The sequence below is a fragment of the Schistocerca piceifrons genome, chromosome 2 (assembly GCF_021461385.2).
Source record: "Schistocerca piceifrons isolate TAMUIC-IGC-003096 chromosome 2, iqSchPice1.1, whole genome shotgun sequence".
In the NCBI taxonomy this organism is placed as follows: Eukaryota; Metazoa; Arthropoda; class Insecta; order Orthoptera; family Acrididae; genus Schistocerca; species Schistocerca piceifrons.
The window spans coordinates 697,334,268-697,356,117 of NC_060139.1; the positions used below are offsets into that span (position 1 = coordinate 697,334,268).

The following is a 21,850-nucleotide window of genomic DNA, read 5'->3' on the forward strand; positions in this document are numbered from 1 at the left end:
GTTCTTTGAGGCTAAGTGGTTCACTGTACTCGACTTGAATCAAGCCTATAGTCAAATCCAAATCCTTCTCACCGAAGAATCTAAGCACATCAGAGGCTTTTGCACTGACTGGAATCTCTACGAGTTCAATAAGGTGCTATTTGGGTTGACCACCACAGCCACTGTTCACTCTCATTTGTTGAATCATATCTTGGGGGATCTGAAATTCGTCTACGTGTTTAACTATCTGGATGTCGTGGTGGTTTACAGTTTCTCTTTTGAGGAGTACCTTTCCCATCTTAGACGGGTATTGTCGAAGCTTCACAATGCTGGGTTAAACGTCAAGCCATCTCGCCAGGAATCAGGTTTCATTTTTGGGTCATCTGGTTTCTGGGAGTGCCATTAGTATCGACCAAGAACTAACCGAGGACTTGAAGAGGTTCTCCCAATCTAGAACTAGGAAGGAGGTTGCTAGGTTCATTGGAATGGCCAACTATTTCCGCAAGTTCGTTCCCAATTTTGCTCAACTTGCTGCCCCTTTTAATAATTTTCGCAGGAAGGGAGGAAATTTTGTATGGGGCGAAAGCCATCAGTGTGGCTTTTGTAGCCATTAAGGCTGCCATCACGAACTCCGCCTGGTGTTGGCTGTGTCCTACTTCGACAAAAGATTTATTGTAAAGACAAACACGTCCAACGTAGGGATTGCTGTGGTTCTCCTCTAGGAATATCAAAGTCAAAGATGCCCTTTAGCTTTTGGGTCAAGGAGGCTGTCCGGCCCTGAGTTGAATTATTCTGTGTATAAATGTGAGGCACCCAAGAAAAATTCCAATTCTATCCGGTACATAGGGAGTTCGATTTAGAGAATGAAATCAGGCGTTAAGTTAGGTCCTGTCCAGACCCAGGAAAACTGCTAGAATCGCGAGCTGGGCGATCTGGATTTCATTTAAAAATGTGCCACATTAAAGGTTCCGACAGTCAGGTAGTTGATGCGCTCATCCGCATGTTTGAGCAGGAAGATACCACTGACCGAGATCGCCCCTGTGGTTCCGATGGTCTTGCTTGTAGTGTTCTGAGCGAAGTGCCCCAATTATTTTCCGATCTTAAAATTAAGCAATATCAGGACCCATTGTGCGGACTGATTAGGAGACAATTGTTGTCCAGGAAGGAGGTGCAGAGGTTTTCACTGAAGAATGGTCTATTGTGTAAACAAGTGGGCGACACGGAGAATTTAGGATTTGCTTGCCTCTTGAGTTAGTCCCCTCCATTTTTCATTACTTCCACAGTTTTTTGGTGGGTGGGCATTTATGTCTGTATGAGATCTTGGCGAAAATGCGAGCTCACCTAACCTGGTTGTCATTGTACAGGGATCACCGACCTTGGGGATGATCACTATGGATTCCGTAGAAATGTTGGAACACGCAAGGCAATACTGACCCTACAACTTATCGTAGAAGATAAGTTAAGGAAAGACAAATCTACGTTTCTAGTATTTGTAGACTTGGAGAAGGCTTTTGACAATGTTGATTGGAATACTCTCTTTCAAATTCTGAAGGTGACAGGGGTAAGATAAAGGGAGAGAAAGGCTGTTTACAATTTGTACAGAAACCAGATGGCAGTTATAAGAGTCGAGGGGCACGAAAGGAAACAGTGGTTAAGAAGGGAGTGAGACAGGGTTGTAGCCTATCTCCGATGTTATTCAATCTATATATTGAGCAAGCAGTAAAGGAAGCAAAAGCAAAATCCGGATTAGGAATTAAAATCCACGGGGAAGACATAAAAACTTTGAGGGTTGCCGACGACATTGTAATTCTGTCAGAGACAGCAAAAGAGCTGGAAGAGCAGCTGAACGGAATGGACAGTGTCTTGAAAGGAGGATATAAGATGAACACGAAAAAAAGCAAAACGAGGATAATGGAATGCAGTCGAATTAAATCAGGCTATGCTAAGGGAATTAATTAGGAAATGAGACACTTAAAGTAGTAAATGAGTTTTGCTATTTGGAAAGCAAAATAACTGATGATGGTCGAAGTAGGGAAGATATGAAATGTCGACTGGCTATGGCAAGGAAAGCGTTTCTGAAGAAGAGAAATTTATTAACATCGAGTATAGATTTAAGTGACAGAAAGTCTTTTGTGAAGATATTTGTATGGAATGTTGCCACGTATGGAAGTGAAACATAGACGATAACTAGTTTAGACAAGAAGAGAATAGAAGCTTTCGAATTGTAGTGCTACAGAAGAATGTTGAAGATTAGATGGGTAGATCACGTAACTAATGAGGAGGTACTGAATAGAATTGGAGAAAAGAGAAATTTGTGGCACAACTTGACTACAAGAAGGGGTCGGTTGGTAGGACACGTTGTGAGGCATCAAGGGATCACTAATTTAGTATTGGAGGGAAGCTTCTAGCGTAAAAATCATAGAGGGATATCAAGAGATGAATACACTAAACACATTCAGAAGGATGTAGGTTGCAGTAGTTATTCGGATATGAGGAGGCTTGCAGGATAGAGTAGCATGGGGAGCTGCATCAAACCAGTCTCTGGGCTGAAGACCGCAACAATAACAATTTTATATTAATTTCATGTACTGACATGTTCCATGACCTTGGAGATTTGTTCCTCAGTTTGATCCTACGGAACTAGACGAGTAAAATAAAATAAATAAAACCGACATTACGTCCGCCAGTCAGCTACTGTCCACGTTCGATGATTTCTAGTCCATTGAAGACTCGCAGCTTTATGCGCCTTTGTGAGCAGTGGTCTTTTTGCGAAGTGACAGACTCCAAATGTTCATTGCATACAGTTCCCGTCGCAATGTTCTTTGCTAAAAAGTGGGGATGGACCTTCATTGACTGCCTCTAGCAGTTCCTGTCGGGCTTGGAAGCCGTGAAACACTTATGTGGTACCTCTTAGTTAGGATTCTTTTCCGAACACAATTCTGAAGTCGTGTTTCGTGGCCACGTGTATTATGCGACTGCTTGTAGACATGTTGAACAGTACGCCGTGAAAAGCCGACCAATCCAGCAACTTCACAAACCGTATGACCATGGTCACGGCCAAACACGATTGCTCTTTTTACCACTCTTTCACGCCCTTACATTTTTCCACGTTTCCTTACAATGTCAGCTTGAAACATAAATGTCTCACTGACCGCAACTTCCTTACCCTCAAGTCGAGGCAGAGCGTGCGCTTGAGACACGATCGCTGCGCCTTCTGTAAAGGCTTAACGATTCATCTGTGGATACGCAGTGGGCTGACTAATTGTTTTTCCGGTGAGTTTATCTGGCAGTACGGCTTAGAGCCTGCGCACCTTGAGAACTATACCAACTTGCCAGAAGGAATCGCAAAGACAGCTGAACACACTGACCGAGCGCTGTCAAACTTATGGACCAGTATTTCGAGACGTGTGGAATATCTTGACTAAAATTACGCTCTCACGTGAGCTTATTTTCAGTACTGAAAAATGCGTTCGCACAAATGCAGACTGGCGTGAGTACTTGATGGTTACTGAGTGCGTCTAACGTCACTGGAATTTAACAGGTAGAGGTCGCGATACAGTATGTCAGACGAACATATACATCTTTCAGACATCTTTCAGCATCATAGCGAGAGATCACTGTAGTGCAGTGGCTGCAGAAATAGTAGCGACGAAATGAATTCAAGATAATAGTGTGGCAAGAAAGGCAGAGACGGTTTCTTTCAGAAGTATTACGTTACGAGAAGACTGTAGGACTGTTCGAGTGGACCTGACGAATAGACGAACGCCAACAGCTGAAATTCGGGAAGAGACTACCAGCAGCGTCATCATGAATTGTCGGTAACATGGTGGGATGAGATCTCGGGTTTCCATACTTCGTTTACCACTGACATAACACCTCAGACAGCAGAGAGGTGGATGGTGTAGAGTCAGAATCACTACGATTTTGATCGGCGTTCCTTGGTTTTCAGTTATGGGTCCCCCTTCGATCTGTGGTGGTTTGATCGACACTAACGTTCCCGTAGATGGTGGAGGATCACAAAAAGTAGCGACTGTAGGGGACCCACACTTCTCCAATTTGGGGATCATGATGAGGGGCAGCAGGACTGACTGGGTAAACGTTGAAAGGCGGCTGAAAGCGCGCTAGTGTTCGGCAAGAATCATACACCCTGTTATCCTTGTTATGATACTTTTCCTGACCAGGTTACCACACAGTGTATTGCAACAGGATAATACAATACCACACTGTTTTTGTTTTTTAACGGAGGGGCTTAGGAATTCTGACTGGTTTGATGTGGTCTGCCACAATTCCTTTCCTCTGCCAACCTTTTAATCTCGGAGTAGCAGTTGCAAACTGCGTCATCAATTATTTGTGGAATCTACCCAAATCTCTGCCTTCCTCTACAGTTTTTACCTTCTGCAGCACTCTCTAATACGATGGAAGTTATTCCCTGATGCCTGAAAAGATGCCTTGTCATCCTGTCCCTTCATTTTGTCACAGTTTTCCATGCATTCATTTCCTCGCGGTTCGGCGAAGACGCTCCTCATTCTTTACCTTATCAGTCGACCTAATTTTGAGCATTCTTCAGTAGCACCACGTGTCAAATGCTACGATTCTCTTCTGTTCTGGTTTTCCCACAGTTAAAGTTTCACCACTACACAATGCTGTGTTCCAAACGTACATTCTCAGAAATTTCTTCCTCAAATTAAGGCCTGTGTTTGAGGCTACTAGACTTATGTTGGCCAGGAATGCCCTTTTTTCCGGTGCCAGTCTGCTTTCTACGTCCTTCTTGCTCCGCCCGTCTTGGGTTATTCTGCTGTCTAGATAGCAAAATCCATTAAATTCGTCTACTTCGTGATCATCAGTTACAATGCCAAATTGCTCACTGTTCTCATTTATGCTGCTTCTCATTACTTTCGTCTTCCTGCAGTTTACTCTCATTCCATGCCCTGTACTCATCACAGTGATCATTCCATTCAACATGCTCTGTAATTCTTCTTCACTTCCGCTGAGAATAGCAATGTCATAACATCGATTTCCTTTCACCTTGCAATTTACTCCCTCCCTTGAAACTTTGTTTTATTGCCGTTATTGCTGTTTCGACATAGAGATTGAACAGCAGGGACGAAAGACTATACCCCTGCCTTACACCCTTTTTAATCCGTGCACCTCGGACTTGGTCTTCTACTTACATTGTTCCCCCTTGGTTCTTGTACACATTGTATATTGCCCGTCTTTTCCTATAGTTTACCACTACTTTTCTCAGGATCTTGAACATCTTACACCATTTAATATTGTCAAACGCTTTTTCCAGGTCGACAAATCCTATGAACGTGATTAGATTTTTCTTCAGGTTTGCTTCGATTATTAACGCAATGTCAGAATTGCCTTTCTGGCGTCTTTACCTTTCGTAAAGACAAACATCTAACAGATCGTTAATTTTTTTTTCATTCATCTGTAAATTATTCTTGACAACCACTTGGATGCATGAGCTGTTAAAGTGATTGTGCGAACATTGTCTCACTTGTTGACTCTTTTAATTTTGGGAATTCTGTGGATGAAAATTTCCGAAAGTCTGTTAGTATATCGCCAGTTTCATTAATTCTACGTACCAACGTGAATAATCGTTTAGTTGCCACTTCCACCGATGATTTTAGAAATTTCGATGGAATGTTATCCATCCGTTCTGTCTTATTTAACGTTACGTCTTCCAAAGCTCTTCTAAATTTTGATTCTAATACTAGATCCCCTATCTCTTCCTTATCGACTACTCTTTCTTCTTCTGTCAGGTCATCAGATAAGTCCTCCTCTTCATAGAGGCCGTCAATGTACTCTTTCCACCTATCCGCTCTCTCTTCAGCATTTAGCAGCGAAATTAACATTGCACTCCTAATGTTACCACTCTTGTTTTTAATTTCACCGAAGGTTATTTTGACTTTTCTGTATGCTGAGTCAGTCCTTCCGACAATCATTTCTTTTTCAAATTCTTCAGTTTTTCATTTAGCCATTTCGCCTTAGCTTCCCTGCACTTACTATTTATTTTATTTCTAAGTAAGCTACATTTCTATATTCCTGACTTTCCTTGAATATTTTTGTACTCCTTTCTTCCGTCTATCAACTGAAGTATTTATTCCGTTACCTATGGTTTCTTCGCAATGAGAAGTTGTACCTAACTTTTTCTTTTCAACTTCTGTGATTGTGCTTTTTAGAGATGTCGATTCCTTCTATAGAACTGCTTACTGAGCTATTCATTATCGCGGTATCTGTAGTCTCAGAGAAGCTCAAGCGTATCTCTTCATTCCTTAGAAGTTCTCTACTTCCCTACTTTCGAATTGATTCTTCGTGACTAGTCTCCTAAACTTCAGCCTGCTTTTCATCATTAAAATCCGATATCTGATTTCGGTATCTCTGTCTGACCATGATGTAACCTAACTGAAATCCTCCTGCATCTCCCGGCGTTTTCCAAGTATACCTCTTCCCCATATGATTCTTGAACAGATTATACGGATTCTCAATTGGCCTACTCATCTGTGTTACGTCACATTTAGAGCATCTCTCGGATACTGTTGGAAGATATATACGTTCGTACCAATCTGTGGCCTCCAGTCCTCATGAAATGACACAGCAAGTGTGATATTCGGCGGCTGCCGTCTTGTAGCCCACGGACACGGATACATACTCGCATTCGTTTACAAGAGAGCATCAGTGCCCGGGGAGAGGATGGTGATGTCACACCACATACTGAAGTTATTGAAGGACATAACTTCCGACTGGAATGAAAGTTTAACACCTGTTATGTGATGTGTATGTCCATAATGTTTGATAAATATCGGACTCTTGCTTCATAGTGTAACATTTTCAATCACTGTAGTAATACTGGCCCTCACAATTCTCCGATTGGAAACTATACTTTCTGAGTGTAGAGTGTGGAGAAGAAGAATTGTCTCCCGCGGTGCGATGTCGTCAAAATCAGAGACAAAGTAAATTGTGGTAATCTGATTTCAGTGTGTTTGGGCTTTGAAAAGCATGTTTAACGCTACTTTTCGTGAGTTGGAGATGACCAGGAAGATAAACAGTTTAGCCGCAAAATGGCTAGAGAAATGATGTATGTTGTGTGATACAGCTACTAATATTCCTGTCATTTTTGTTTTAACGTGATTTTGAAAAGTCTTATCAATATCATACGAAAAAATGTTTATGATTAAAGCAAATCTCACATCTAGAATATAGTTAGGATGATTTTTTCTTATCTATTTGATCTAGGGAAAAAGTAGTAAAAAAGAAAATAGTTTTAATCCTATCCGTAAAATATTTATTCATAGGAAAACAAAAAATGCCACATTAAGTTGGAAGTAACATTTACGCATAAAATATCTGATACGTGACAGGTGACTTCGTAGTTAGCATTGTGTGCTTAGGTCTACTTGCCCCTTAGTGGAGTTAACGCGTGAGGGACAACAATAGAGACTGCATAAGTTGATAACAGGGTGGATTAATTGTGGCGTTGTGGAGTCTAAAGTGCAGAAAACAAGGATGGGAAACATTGAATTAAAATTCCGTGTAGTATCAAAACATCTTAATGAGCGTCTGTTAAGGTTTGTCACAATACCTGATGACTTAGGGGGTGAGTGGCGTGAAGTAATGAGAGGTCGTGCTCTCTTAGGCACAGATTACGTCTCTAATTAATTACGTGCTGACTTGCAATCTTAAACTGAAGCAAAACGATCTTTGTAAAGCGAAAATAAATGAGTAAGCAGGCTACCGATAGCTAACGTGACAAAGCATGGGGTCCTGCGGTTGAGTAGAATTCTGATTGTGGTTGAACTTATTGACATCTTTTAAAGAAATGATTTGAAGCCAGAAACCAGAGTCGGAATAAAAATTTTTGACTCAAGTAGTGGTATCTGGGGAGTGTGGCTGTGTCGCTGGTAAATGAAATACGCCAATTTCAGCGGAAGTACTTGCTATGAAGATCTTTGAATCGTCGTGAAATGCAAGTAAAATTTCAAGTCAGATACACAAAATATGAGAGGTGCGATTGTGAAATACTGAACATGTTCTAGAAGAAATTTTCTCAAATCTCGGTTCTGTCATCACGATTTTGATTTTCTGAGATTTTTCTCCCTCTCACAGGTTGTATGTCTGGACAGTTCACTTACGTAACGTTGAATCTGGTTATTTCATTCTCTTGCTTACAAAATTTCATTACATTCGCCAAGACATTGGTTAAGATACGCAGATCGCATTCAGGAGGTTAGATGTTAAGTTCTCCATCTTGAAATTCTTCTCTGGGTTTTGCCCAGTTTCAGCAAATATCAGATGAATACCGGAATTGTTTGTTCAGACCAGTGATGGATTTCTTAGTTGTCCTGTTGAGATGCTGTCCCATGTCTAGTCATAATGATTTCCATGTGATAAACTGTAAGACTCATTCTTTCAGGTCTTCTTTACTTCCTTACGTAAATGTACCGACTTGGACACACAAAGAGGATTACGCGACTCAATAAAGGCTTATTTCGGCTACACCACTAGCGAACATGGCCATTTTATGTTCTGCGAGGTGGCGGTAGAAGAGATGTTGTTGATCTTGTCTTCAATCGAAAGTCGCAGCCGTACTCACTAATCTATCCTGTGCAAGCCTCTTCATCTCTGAATAACTACAGCAACCTGCTTCCATTTGAATCTGTTTATCGTGCCTAGTTCTCCATATAAAATGTTTACCGTCCCGCACCCACCCATCCACCCACCCGCCCACACGCACACACACATACACTCACACACACACACACACACACATACACTCTTCCCTCCATAACCAAACTGAATATTCTTTGATGCCTCAGGATGCATCCTATCAATCGATCCATTTTTTTAGTCAAATTGTTCTGTATATTTCTTCTTTCCCCAGTTCAATTCAGTACCTCCCTTTTAGATACTCGAACTACCAGGCTAAATTGCAGCATTCCTCTGTAGCACCACATTTCAAAAGCTTCTATTCTCTTCTTCTCTGAGCTGCTGGTCGTACACGTTTCACGTCGATAACCACGATATACTCCAGACAAGTACCTCCAGAAATGACTGTCTAGCACTTGATTTTATATTAGATGTTTATGAATTTCTCTTTGTGAGAAACGCTTTTCTTGATATTGCCAGTCTGCTCTTACATCTTCTGTACTATAGCTACCTACCGAGCGCGGTGGCGCAGTGGTTAGCACACTGGACTCGCATTCGGGAGGACGACGGTTCAATCCCGTCTCCGGCCATCCTGATTTAGGTTTTCCGTGATTTCCCTAAATCGTTTCAGGCAAATGCCGGGATGGTTCCTTTGAAAGGGCACGGCCGATTTCCTTCCCCATCCTTCCCTAACCCGAGTTTGCGCTCCGTCTCTAATGACCTCCTTGTCGACGGGACGTTAAACACCACTAACCTAACCTAACCTACTATAGCTACCATCAGTTATTTTGCTGTCGAACTAGGTAGTCTCGTCTACTGCTTTAATTCGAATACGTTCCATTATCCTTGTTTTACCTTTGATTATGTTTCTCTTATAAACTCTTTTCAAGATCATCCCATGCAGCTACTCATACAGGTCCCTGACAGTATTACTTCATCGGAAAACCTCAAAGCTTTTATTTCTTCTCTCTGAACTTTTATTCTATTTCCAAATTTCTCCTGGGTTTCCTTCACAGCTTTCTCGATGCACAAATTGAGTAACATTGACCACAACATAGGCTACAAACCTGTCTCACTCCCTTCTCAACCATTGCTTCCCTTTCATGTCCTTTGATTGTTGTAGCTGCACTCTGGTTTCTGTACAAGTTTTATTCCTGGTACGTTGAAAATTCCGAACAGGGTATTGCAGTCAACATTGTCGAAAGCTTTCTCTAAATCTACAAATTCAATAAACGTAGGTTTGTCTTCCCTCAACGTATCTTCTAAGACATAGTACCAGCATTGCCCCATGTGTTCCTAAATATCTCCGAAACCCAAACAGAGTTTCCGCAAGCTTGTCTTCTAACTATTTTTCCGTTGTTCTGTAAATAATAAAGTATTTGGCAAGTAGGGCTTATTAAACTGATAAACTGATGGTTCTGTGGTATTCACACTTGTCAGCACATGCATTCTTTACAACAATAATTATTATTACAGTCTTCTGGAGGCCTGAGACTACTTCGCCGTCTCCTGTGTCTTGCGTGCCAGTTGGAATATGTAAATCTCAAATTAAGGTGAAAACAGAAACGCCCACATGTATACATGGGTTGGAGAAGAAAGAAGAACTCCATCAGCCGCGAGCGTGACACTGAACTTCAACGCTTCGGGATGAAATGCGAACTAAAGGCAGTAGGTGGTGTGGGAGAGATACGCGCTCTCAGCGCCAGTCTTTAAGGCTTCCAAACATGTAGGAGTATTAAAGGTACAAATTCAATTGCGTAATACGTTATGCAGCATATAAATGAAGGTCTATAACGTCAACAATTATAGGCGCAGTAAACTTCTAATGATTTTCTCAATATACGCTGTGCATGAAGCGGACGTGTTTTCATAAATATTTCGGCTGTTAGGATAAAGTGAGAATGAAGAGTTTCTTTCAGAGCAACTCCAAGAAAACATTTTATCAAAATAAAACCAAGATTCTAACTAGGTAGCCAGGTGTGATTTTTAGAGGACTCTTAGATTTGTTCTGCCCACTGCTATAATGACAGTTGCACTTCGGTTCGAAAAGGGGGTAGCGATTGACGTCTAGCATTCCGAGTGGAATTAGATCGGTAGTATGTGTAGTAAACAACTTTAGTATCGAACCCGTGCAGATGGTTTTAGATCTACCGTTACTCGAAGAGTTCATTACAGTACCACAAAAAATGGTTCAAATGGCTCTGAGCACTATGCGACTTAACTTCTGAGGTCATCAGTCGCCTAGAACTTAGAACTAATTAAACCTAACTAACCTAAGGACATCACACACATCCATGCCCGAGGCAGGATTCGAACCTGCGACCTTAGCGGTCGCTCGGCTCCAGACTGCAGCGCCTAGAACCGCACGGCCACTCTGGCCGGCTACAGTACCACACTGAGGAGCCAAAACAGTATGGCCTCTGCTGCTCGGTGTCGTCGCAGGCACATTACGCAGTAAGGCAAGTATGTAAGAGGAGCAGAGACGAATAGGTAATCATTCCAGCGACGATACGGTTAGCAAATGGTTAAGTCCACTGACATAAGCTCCCCTGCAGACGATCCCTTCGTGTTTCCATGTTGACCCAACGACATCGTCAGTTACGATTATAGCGTGCAAGGGTCCATCGAGATTCGACCGTGGATCAACGAAAACGTGTCACCTTGTCGGCTGAATCACTCTTCTTGCTACATCTCGTCAATGGGCGTTCCGAAGACGTCATCGCGGACGTGAACGGCGGCCCGAACAAAGTAACACTCATTTCACAAGACTTCGTGCAAACGTGATTTCACCTTGCTGTCACACATAGTGTCAAAGACAGCAGGAACTGCTATCGACTTCCGTTAGCGTGCGATGTAATTTGCTAGGGAGTCGCCATATTGGATTTCGTAGTTGAAAATTTCCGCATCGTAGTATGCCTGTTATGAAAGTTTGTCGTTTCAAAGCGACAGTACATAGAAGATTTATAAAAACGCGTCGTTCTGGGTACGTTTTGCATGATAAAACCTAACATAGCGGCATATCAGCAGTTAAAGCTTTCAATAAATCTAAGTTAGAGAATAAAAGTGTGAGATTACGTCAGGTCATCGGGGAGTAATGGTAATAAGTGAGGAGTTATGTGGGTCAAGTAGTGAGTTCGCGTCCAGCTATTTCCGATTTTTTTTCCTTTTTTTCTTTTAGATTTCGGATTTCTGAAAGATTCTGTGTCTTTCTTATTAATTTCAAAGACGTGCGTCTGGTAATATTTGTTGTTATATAGCACATACAAGAAGAGTGCTCTCTCAGGAGTGAGCTGTCATTTACAATGATGTACAAATTAAGCATGAGAAACGCAAATGCGAGTAAGTATTCAAAACACTTTGACCGTTTGGTATACAAAACTACCACTCAGAATAAAAAGCATAGAAACGACACGTTTACAAAAGAATTAATACACTCCTGGAAATGGAAAAAAGAACACATTGACACCGGTGTGTCAGACCCACCATACTTGCTCCGGACACTGCGAGAGGGCTGTACAAGCAATGATCACACGCACGGCACAGCGGACACACCAGGAACCGCGGTGTTGGCCGTCGAATGGCGCTAGCTGCGCAGCATTTGTGCACCGCCGCCGTCAGTGTCAGCCAGTTTGCCGTGGCATACGGAGCTCCATCGCAGTTTTTAACACTGGTAGCATGCCGCGACAGCGTGGACGTGAACCGTATGTGCAGTTGACGGACTTTGAGCGAGGGCGTATAGTGGGCATGCGGGAGGCCGGGTGGACGTACCGCCGAAATGCTCAACACGTGGGGCGTGAGGTCTCCACAGTACATCGATGTTGTCGCCAGTGGTCGGCGGAAGGTGCACGTGCCCGTCGACCTGGGACCGGACCGCAGCGACGCACGGATGCACGCCAAGACCGTAGGATCCTACGCAGTGCCGTAGGGGACCGCACCGCCACTTCCCAGCAAATTAGGGACACCGTTGCTCCTGGGGTATCGGCGAGGACCATTCGCAACCGTCTCCATGAAGCTGGGCTACGGTCCCGCACACCGTTAGGCCGTCTTCCGCTCACGCCCCAACATCGTGCAGCCCGCCTCCAGTGGTGTCGCGACAGGCGTGAATGGAGGGACGAATGGAGACGTGTCGTCTTCAGCGATGAGAGTCGCTTCTGCCTTGGTGCCAATGATGGTCGTATGCGTGTTTGGCACCGTGCAGGTGAGCGCCACAATCAGGACTGCATACGACCGAGGCACACAGGGCCAACACCCGGCATCATGGTGTGGGGAGCGATCTCCTACACTGGCCGTACACCACTGATGATCGTCGAGGGGACACTGAATAGTGCACGGTACATCCAAACCGTCATCGAACCCATCGTTCTACCATTCCTAGACCGGCAAGGGAACTTGCTGTTCCAACAGGACAATGCACGTCCGCATGTATCCCGTGCCACCCAACGTGCTCTAGAAGGTGTACGTCAACTACCCTGGCCAGCAAGGTCTCCGGATCTGTCCCCCATTGAGCATGTTTGGGACTGGATGAAGCGTCGTCTCACGCGGTCTGCACGTCCAGCACGAACGCTGGTCCAACTGAGGCGCCAGGAGGAAATAGCATGGCAAGCCGTTCCACAGGACTACATCCAGCATCTCTACGATCGTCTCCATGGGAGAATAGCAGCCTGCATTGCTGCGAAAGGTGGATATACACTGTACTAGTGCCGACATTGTGCATGCTCTGTTGCCTGTGTCTATGTGTCTGTGGTTCTGTCAGTGTGATCATGTGATGTATCTGACCCCAGGAATGTGTCAATAAAGTTTCCCCTTCCTGGGACAATGAATTCACGGTGTTCTTATTTCAATTTCCAGGAGTGTAGATAACTTAGTCTGAACGATATGTAAATACGAGCTAGTTCTTCTCCAGACAAGAATGTCTTGAATGAAAGTACTTTAACCAAACTCCTCCCGAACAAGCCATGAAGGGCCAAAGATACCGACCGGCCGCCGTGTCATCTTCTGCCCACAGACGTCACTGAATGCGGATGTGGAGGGGCATGTGGTCAGCACACCACTCTCCCGGCAGTATGTCAGTTCCCGAGACCGAAGCCGCTACTTCTCAATCAAGTAGCTCTTCAGTTTGCCTCACAAGGGCTGCATGCACCCCGCCAACAGCGGTCGGTAGACCGGATGGTCACCCATACAAGTGCTAGCCCAGCCCGACAGCGCTTAACTTCGGTGATCTGACGGGAACCGGTGTTACCACTGCGGCAAGGCCGTTGGCGCACTTTAACCAACAATATGAAATTTTTTGGAATTTTATTAGAACAAACTGTACCAATACCGACGCGTTTTCGAGAGATTCCCATTGTGATGGTGTTTTGAAAATGCAGTTATTTATAGAACATAAGTTAAACGAGCTGCCGCTTTTATTCGTCTGCAACGATGGCTATCCACGCTTTCAACTTATAATTACAGACCAGCTCCTGAATATAGTTTTCAGAGGTTCTAAAAATAATCTTACGTTGTTGAGACACCTTAATGCACACTGTTGAATATATACATTAAATGGATTCGGACTGGATGGCTTCAGCACGTGTTTTCCTTACAAATCATCAAACCATCTCACATATGGTGTTGATAAAGACGTATCAGGAAAAACAGTTGGCACAATTTTTTCAGTAAGTTTGTGAATTAATTCTTGCAAACACTTTAATCTTTCTATCATGCACAGCCAAGTCCGCATAAACACAGAATTTTACACATTTACAAACAACGTAACTTCAAGGTAAAAGAAACCTTCCAACGAAGAAAAAGCGTAATCTCCACTTCTCTCTAAGTGAGGCGAATTATATTGTTTTGAACGTCATGTTTTCTTCGTGTGTTGTAAACCGTACGTTCACGAAAGTCGACAGACAGTTCTTTCCGTCTTCGATACAGCTTGTGCCGTCAAAATGACGTCACGTTTGCACGAAATATCATGAAATGAGTCTTACTCCTCGAAATGTGCATTGCGCCACGGACGCGGGGTGCTGGGGCTGTATTGTGCTGAGGTATAGATTCACCTGGACTTTCATGGGACCTGTCGTAGTAATTGAAGGCACTATGACCTGTGAGCAATATTGCGGACCACCTGCATCTCTTCACGCTTGGCGTCTTCTCCGAAGCGATGGCATCTTCCAGCCGAATAATTATCAGTGTCACAAAGCCAGAATGGTGTAACAGTGATTCGGGAAGCTTGATAGTGAATTCACCAAATTCGTCTGGTCTGAATCCGTTGGAACACGTCTGGGACGCTGTCGGGCGGCAACTCCCCGTCCACATTCCACCCGCCTGTAATTTGCGGAAACTGCGTCGCCTCTGCACTAAGATCCGGTGCCACATACCTTCGGAAACTTGCAGCATGGTTGCCGCGGAGGATTGCTGTTGCACTGCGTTCCACAAGTGGACCAACCCTGTATTAAGCAGGTGGTCATAAAGTTTTGTCTCAACAGTGTGAGATAAAACGACAGATATAAGTACAGCGCAAGTACTAACGAGAAGGAAGGATCTATACCGAAATCAAGACTTTCATAATATTAATAAGTTGCCTCTAGGGCTAAGTGTCTAGTGTAGCGTAGTGTACAGATGACGACGGAGGCCATGTGTAGACCATGGTGTTGTCAGTTTTTAATGAGAAGAGTGGCTTGACGCGCCAAACTCAACGTTTCCAGCTGGCGAACGACACCACCAAAAACACTATCTTCGCATCATCAAGCATTGCCTGGAGATTTGGGATCTATTTGTACATCAGTGCACAGTTTGCTTCACCACCACATCTGTTTGTCTTTACGACTAATTTTCGCTGACTGAAAATTCCTCTACCTTGGGATTCAAACCAGATATGACTGACTGGATGAAGCACCAATGACATGACCCGGTCTTGGGAATATTTATCACCCACATCACTTGCTGCGTTTCTTCGCAACACTAGATACTTGAATTTCTTCCTGGCCGGCCAGACAACGCACCGAAAAGTACGGGAAAAGGCACTTACGAACTCGACCGGCAATTTATTATCTCAAGATCGCCTAGTTACTACAGACATTCATATCACCGGTTTCAATATATGACTGGAATCATAATATGTGAAAAGTAATCGGAAAACAGTTCCATCAGTCACGTGTAGACTCTAATTATACGCATACTGAACTTCATGAAAATGGTATAAAATACGTTAATAGTATATGCGCCGTGTCGTGACATGCTGAAAGACTCTTTTATCATCTCACGCCATGATACAAACTTATTTGGCACATTTTATATCATTTTCATAACGCTCAGTATACATATACTACAGTTCACACATTATGATGAGACTGTTTGTGAAGTAATTACCACACCTGAATATGGAAGTTATAAGGTCGCATGCTGTCAGTCGGTAGCATGTAAATTCTTAAAAAGTTATCAGTATTACTGTCAGAATGTCGGCACAAGGTATTGTAGAATCGGGTCAAAACAACCTTGCTGGTATGCCTCAGGAATACATGAAGATTACCAACCATTTAATGCATTGCAGATCTGCGTTGAGTCAAAAAGAATTTCTGTTCATGTAGCTGCACTACTACAAGTTGCGACTTAGTCACGAATGGAAACAGAGATGGAGGTATTACAGAATTTGGCTCCTCATTCCAGTCTAGACCGCAAGAACTGTCGTCAGATTATCGTCGTAGGTCTGTATGTTCATCTTTAGATCTGTTTAAAAAATTTCATGATGCAATAAAGGCAGTGAGGCATCGTGAAGGGCTTGCTGTGAACAATAGAACCATTCGTATTAAGAACCCACCGAGCGGGAGGAGGATCGTTCAAATCCCTGTTCGATCATACAGATTTAGTTTTTCCATGATTTCCCTACATCGCGCCAGGCAAATGCTGAGATGGTTCCTTTTAAAGGTCACGGCGGTTTTCCTTCTCCATGCCTGAAACAATCCGAGCTTGTGCTCCGCGTCCAATGACCTTGATGTAGACGGGACGTTAAATCTTTACCTTCCTTCGTTCCTTCTTTCTTCATTATGACACTGCCGGCACTATGTCTAGTTCGCACCATATAATTAGTTCTGTTCGACGGTAACCACTCTAATTTTGTTTTATATCTATTGAGGGTGTCACTGTGGCTTCATTATCTGTTTTAAAGATCTGAAGATGGTCGCTACAGATCGAAATCGAAAGTCTACCAGCAATGTTTGTAATTTAAAAGTGGAACTAAAGAAACAAATTCTAGCTGCATTATCCCGCAACATTAATCGCTTATTTGCATCACTATCAGCGATTTTAATCAATATGTTAATGCTTTCGTGCTAAGGCTTTCTCTGTTACGCGATTTGCTTTTGATGTGTTTATAACAGCTCGATTTGCAGATATGTGGAAAAGTACCGGTTGCCATTACATGTAGGGTATATGGATGACTCAACCAGATGAGACTTTACATTAGGTCTCTGCGAGAAACAGAAATAATGAACCGGCGCTCGTCCGGTGGCCGGAATCTGACTACCTTCCCAGATGTAGAAAGCTATAACACCGGTGCGAAGAGAATCAGACACAGATCTGTGAGGTTTACTTTCTGAGCTGAGACTGTAGTCTCCTAATTAAACAGCAATTACGCGCTGATGGATAATAAATTTTTCTGTAAATTTAAGGTCAGTGATGATTTTCATCTGGCTTTTCGTCCATGAGTTAAATTAAGGTCTTACGCTTCTGCTGTAGAAATTGATGGTAGATTTGAGTTAAGAAAGCGAGTAAAACAGGGAAGTTGCCCCACAGTGTAGGGGCAGGCTCACTCCACATTTGGTATGCATGAAGTAGAGCCAGATGTTATCCTGCTCAGACTTGAGCAACCCTGGGAGAATTTACCTTTAGCTACAGGTGTTTGTAGCAGACTACAGGCGTAGGCCTTAGAATATTCGGTTTCTGACTTATGTAAAAAAATCCTTTTTCAAAACTACTATATCGTCGTGCAGCCTATAAATCTATCATGAGGTGTGTTATTTTCCCCGCCCGTTTTCTTGGTAACAAATATACACTCTTCTGCAATATTTCAGCCAGTGTGAGCTTAGTTTATGGGGTAGAACTGAGGGGCGTGTCATTAATGACTGATTCATTACAGCAATCTAATTGATGAAGTGTTTAGAGGAAATTTGTATACCTTATCTTTCTCGACGTGGGATAAATCTGAGGAGGTGAAAAAAAATCGTTTCACATTACTTCAGAAACGTCTGGGTAATCATCCCGCGTACTTCTAATGTCAGGACTTTGTCTACTTTAAGACATCACTTTTAATAGAGTACGTATAGCGGTGCACAGCCAGTAGGAAAATACGAGTGTCTATTTCCAGAGATAGTAGAGATATATTTAATTTCTCCCAGAACGCTGCCGAATTTTTTTATAGGAGTAGCTCTGTGTTTTTATACCTCATCACATTTAAAAGAATTTGGAAATACTCCAGAAATAAAAGAAACGAGCAATGAAGGAATCAAATGACTTTTTTGTTCTTTGTACAATAAAATATGTCAAAGATTTTGCTCCTAAGTTTGCAGCTAATCGATATTTTCTGCCGTAAATCTAGAACACTATTTCTGTGAGTTTTTTCTACAGTGCCTTCTCTTAAACGAAGTTGGGAGACTACTATTAACAAACTAGTTTCGGAAACAGAAAAATTTCTTCATCAATGTATTATATGATTTTATAGCGTTCGTGAAGGCTGCCGATATAAAATACTTTGATACTGATAGTAAATGACAAATAATTTGAATTTTGTTATAAAAAAGCATTAAATAACGGATCTAAAATGCAGTGAAATCATTGGCCAAAACGCACAATAGTCATTGGAGGCACTACTGTCACTGAAATGTACGTGGAATATATTAAAAGCGACCGTTATTTCAGTTACCTGTCATATTTACTGTGTCTATGCAACGTACGATAAGCACTACAAGGAGTCAGAGGTCTACCGCAAGTTACTTTCTTTTCCACCATGTGTATAGTCGTACTTTTTCAGCGATACCACGTAGTACGGACCAGGAAATACGTACTCAGTAACACAGTCCATTTGTAAGGGCACTTCAGAGAGCCGTCGCATAAAGCGCAGTTATCAGCCTTGACAGGACTGGCAGTAAGAAGGTGCCTGTCAAGTGATGATTGCAAAATCTTTTACATTGTTACAGGACTTGTCAAGTGGAGTGGGTAGAATATTTAGCTGAGAACATCAAGTTGTGGAATATTTAGATGAGAACATCAAGATGTGGAAATAGCTTGTTAGAAGAATGGGTAACTTGGCAGAACGTGCGATGAGATTATGGTGGTTGCTTGTTTTGGATCTGCAGCCATGAAACGAACAAAAAGTGTACCGAATTGGGGGCATGGAATACCCAGAAATTAGATACGCGCTTTGTCTTATTGTCCAAGATTGTCGCAGCTGATGTAATACTCTGCTTCTTGGAGTAGCTTGACAATGGTCTGTATGGGCGAAACTGGTCAGTAACGAGTCATGACGTTAGAGTAAATTTTAGTTTTTAACAAAAGCTCACAGCTTCGGTGGAACTGTGGTTTTAAGCTTTGGCAAACATGATTATCGATGATTTTCAATGCAGATGATATGCAGACGTGGAAATAGAAAGTCATGGAGAATACCACCAAAATAGCTGAAAAAAAATCAGTTGCCGAAAAAGAAACTGAAGTTAACTTCTGTGTACTTAGGAAAACGAACAACGTATTTCAACAACTGAAATCTGTGCACAGCTTTAGTCATCCCTGTAGAGAATACAAGTGGCCTCGGAGAGATCTCATGACGCAAACTCGAACTGTCTCTATTCCTGATGGAATTAGAGCAAAGTCCCGTGAACAGGATTAAGTACTTGGTCTAAGAATGGACGCTTCTTGGTGTGCTCTAGCAACTTAACGTGATAGATCAGCGACGGTTGGTCTGGCACGGAGATCAATCTGAGGGCGGTTTTTAGGCGGTTGGTCATACTTATTTAGACAAATGTCGTGAAAATTCTCCTCCTGTGTCTCAGAGATACAACAAACCAGCAGTTAAAATACGGACACACACAGAACACGTCTTATAAAATTCAGAAACAGGGGCGAACGAGAATTTCCTCCTTGTGGCAAACAGTTTATGTTGTGATACGAAGAGCAAGGAATAAAAACCAAATAACTGCGTATTTTGACGATATGCATCATCCACGGATCACGCCACAGAAGCACAAATGTGACAAAAACTTTTTTTTCGTTTTGAGAGCTCATTGTTTCTGTCAATGTTTGATTTAACAATAATTATGTTTTGAATAAAACATAATTTCTTGTTTTTTCTTTATCCATCCAGTTTTCGTCGATGTTTCACAATCGTCGGTGGGTTTTCCTTTATTTTACTTACGAGCTGATGTTGTTCACATCATTGCCTGTCTTTCAGAGTACAAACTCCACTTCAATACAGTTTGTCATTTGCAGTTTTATTGTTGGTGGCTGTGATTTCCGTTGTCAAAACTCTATCTAATATCTTCAACTCGCACCGTCTCACTGTTTTCATGTCATTCAACTGTTCGTAAACAATGAAACAGTGTTATCTGGGATTGCTGTTAGAACGTCGTAGAGTCTTGTCAATCCTGAGAATCAAAACCACCAACATGAAAATTTCGGAAGGCGAACTTTATTGAAATATGGTCTGTACTGCACAAACACTGGCAGAGACTTGACCAACAACACGAATTGTTAAGTAAATGGTTCAAATGGCTCTGAGCACTATGGGACTCAACATCTGAGGTCAACAGTCCCCTAGAACTTAGAACCACTTAAACCTAACAAACCTAAGGACATCACACACATCCATGCCCGAGGCAGGATTCGAACCTGTGACCGTAGCGGCAGCGCAGTTCCAGACTGAAGCGCCTAGAACCGCTCGGCCACGTCGGCCGGCTGTTAACTAAAATAAAGGAAACCCAGCGATGATGGTGAACATCACAGATAGATGAATGGGTGGAGAACAAACAATATATGGTGTTTTAGTCAAGTTAGAATAGTGAAGACATATTTATCGAAAAGAAGAAGGTGTATCTTACTTTCATGCCTTAAAACAAGTCCGTACTGCTCTGAAAAGGATTTTTTTTTAAATAACATTATCGGGGTCGACATATATCTCTGACACACGAGTGGAGAACGAGTCCAAAGGACATATTAACCATTCACTCTACGAAAATTCTCTGCACAATGGCTGACGGGTGTAGCTGTATCGACAGAAGTCGGAAGTCTTTCTATGACTTCGGACCTAACTGACTTGTTTCCGATCGCCAACCAGTTTCAGCTTGCAATACTGCACGCAAGAAGTCTCTTAATCGAACACCAAGCTCGTGTACATGTAACATTTGTGTGATTTTTAACTCCGAGTGTTACGTCTGCTTTCGTTTACGTGTACATATACGCTCTGAACATAATGTTACCTGCTAGCTAAGACTGACTAATTTTGCTGCGCCGCCGGCCTGAGTGGCCGTGCGGTTCTAGGCGGTGCAGCCTGGAACCGCGCGACCGCTACGGTCGCAGGTTCGAATCCTGCCTCGTGCATGGATGTGTGTGATGTCCTTAGGTTAGTTAGGTTTAATTAGTTCTAAGTTCTAGGCGACTGATGACCTCAGAAGTTAAGTCGCATTGTACTCAGAGCCATTTAGAGCCTCTGCTGCGCCGAGAAAATTTTGGTATGCGACCGAAGCCATTCGACTTCTATCGATACAACTAATCGCATCAGCTACTGGGCCAAGAGTCAGAGTGAACGATTAGTAGGTAGCGTATCTGTCCTCGTACTCCGGCTGACACTCACCTCCAACGAATCTTGGTCAAGATCGTAGTCACCGTCACGCGAGTCTTCCTCGGTGTTGTCTTCCTGATCGTCGAACGACATGGCTGCAGGTTCGTCATCGTCGTCCTCCAACATGGCGGACGCACGACGTCACTGTCGCTACGTTACCTCCACACACTATCGTCACTGCTATATCCACCGCCAGCGAACGGCAGTCATTGAGCAATTTCAGCAGCACAGTAACTTCTATAAACGCGTCACTATGACTTCGAGACCGAGGGAACTGAGCGGTTCCGAATCTTCGAGCAACGCGGATGCTGCATGCGGACGTCTGAGGGCACGCGTTCTCCGTTTGGACCGCGACGTGATGGCGGCGAAGGTCCTGCGGCAGCGACCGGAAGCGCTGCGATTTGCATTTAA

The 21,850-nt window shown here is 43.0% G+C and overlaps 1 pseudogene; it reads right to left on the reverse strand.

Moving 5' to 3' along the window:
- Window positions 1-13,773: 13,773 nt before the first annotated feature.
- On the reverse strand, window positions 13,774-13,891 carry LOC124778820 (annotated as a pseudogene).
- Between the last annotated feature and the right edge of the window lie 7,959 nt (window positions 13,892-21,850).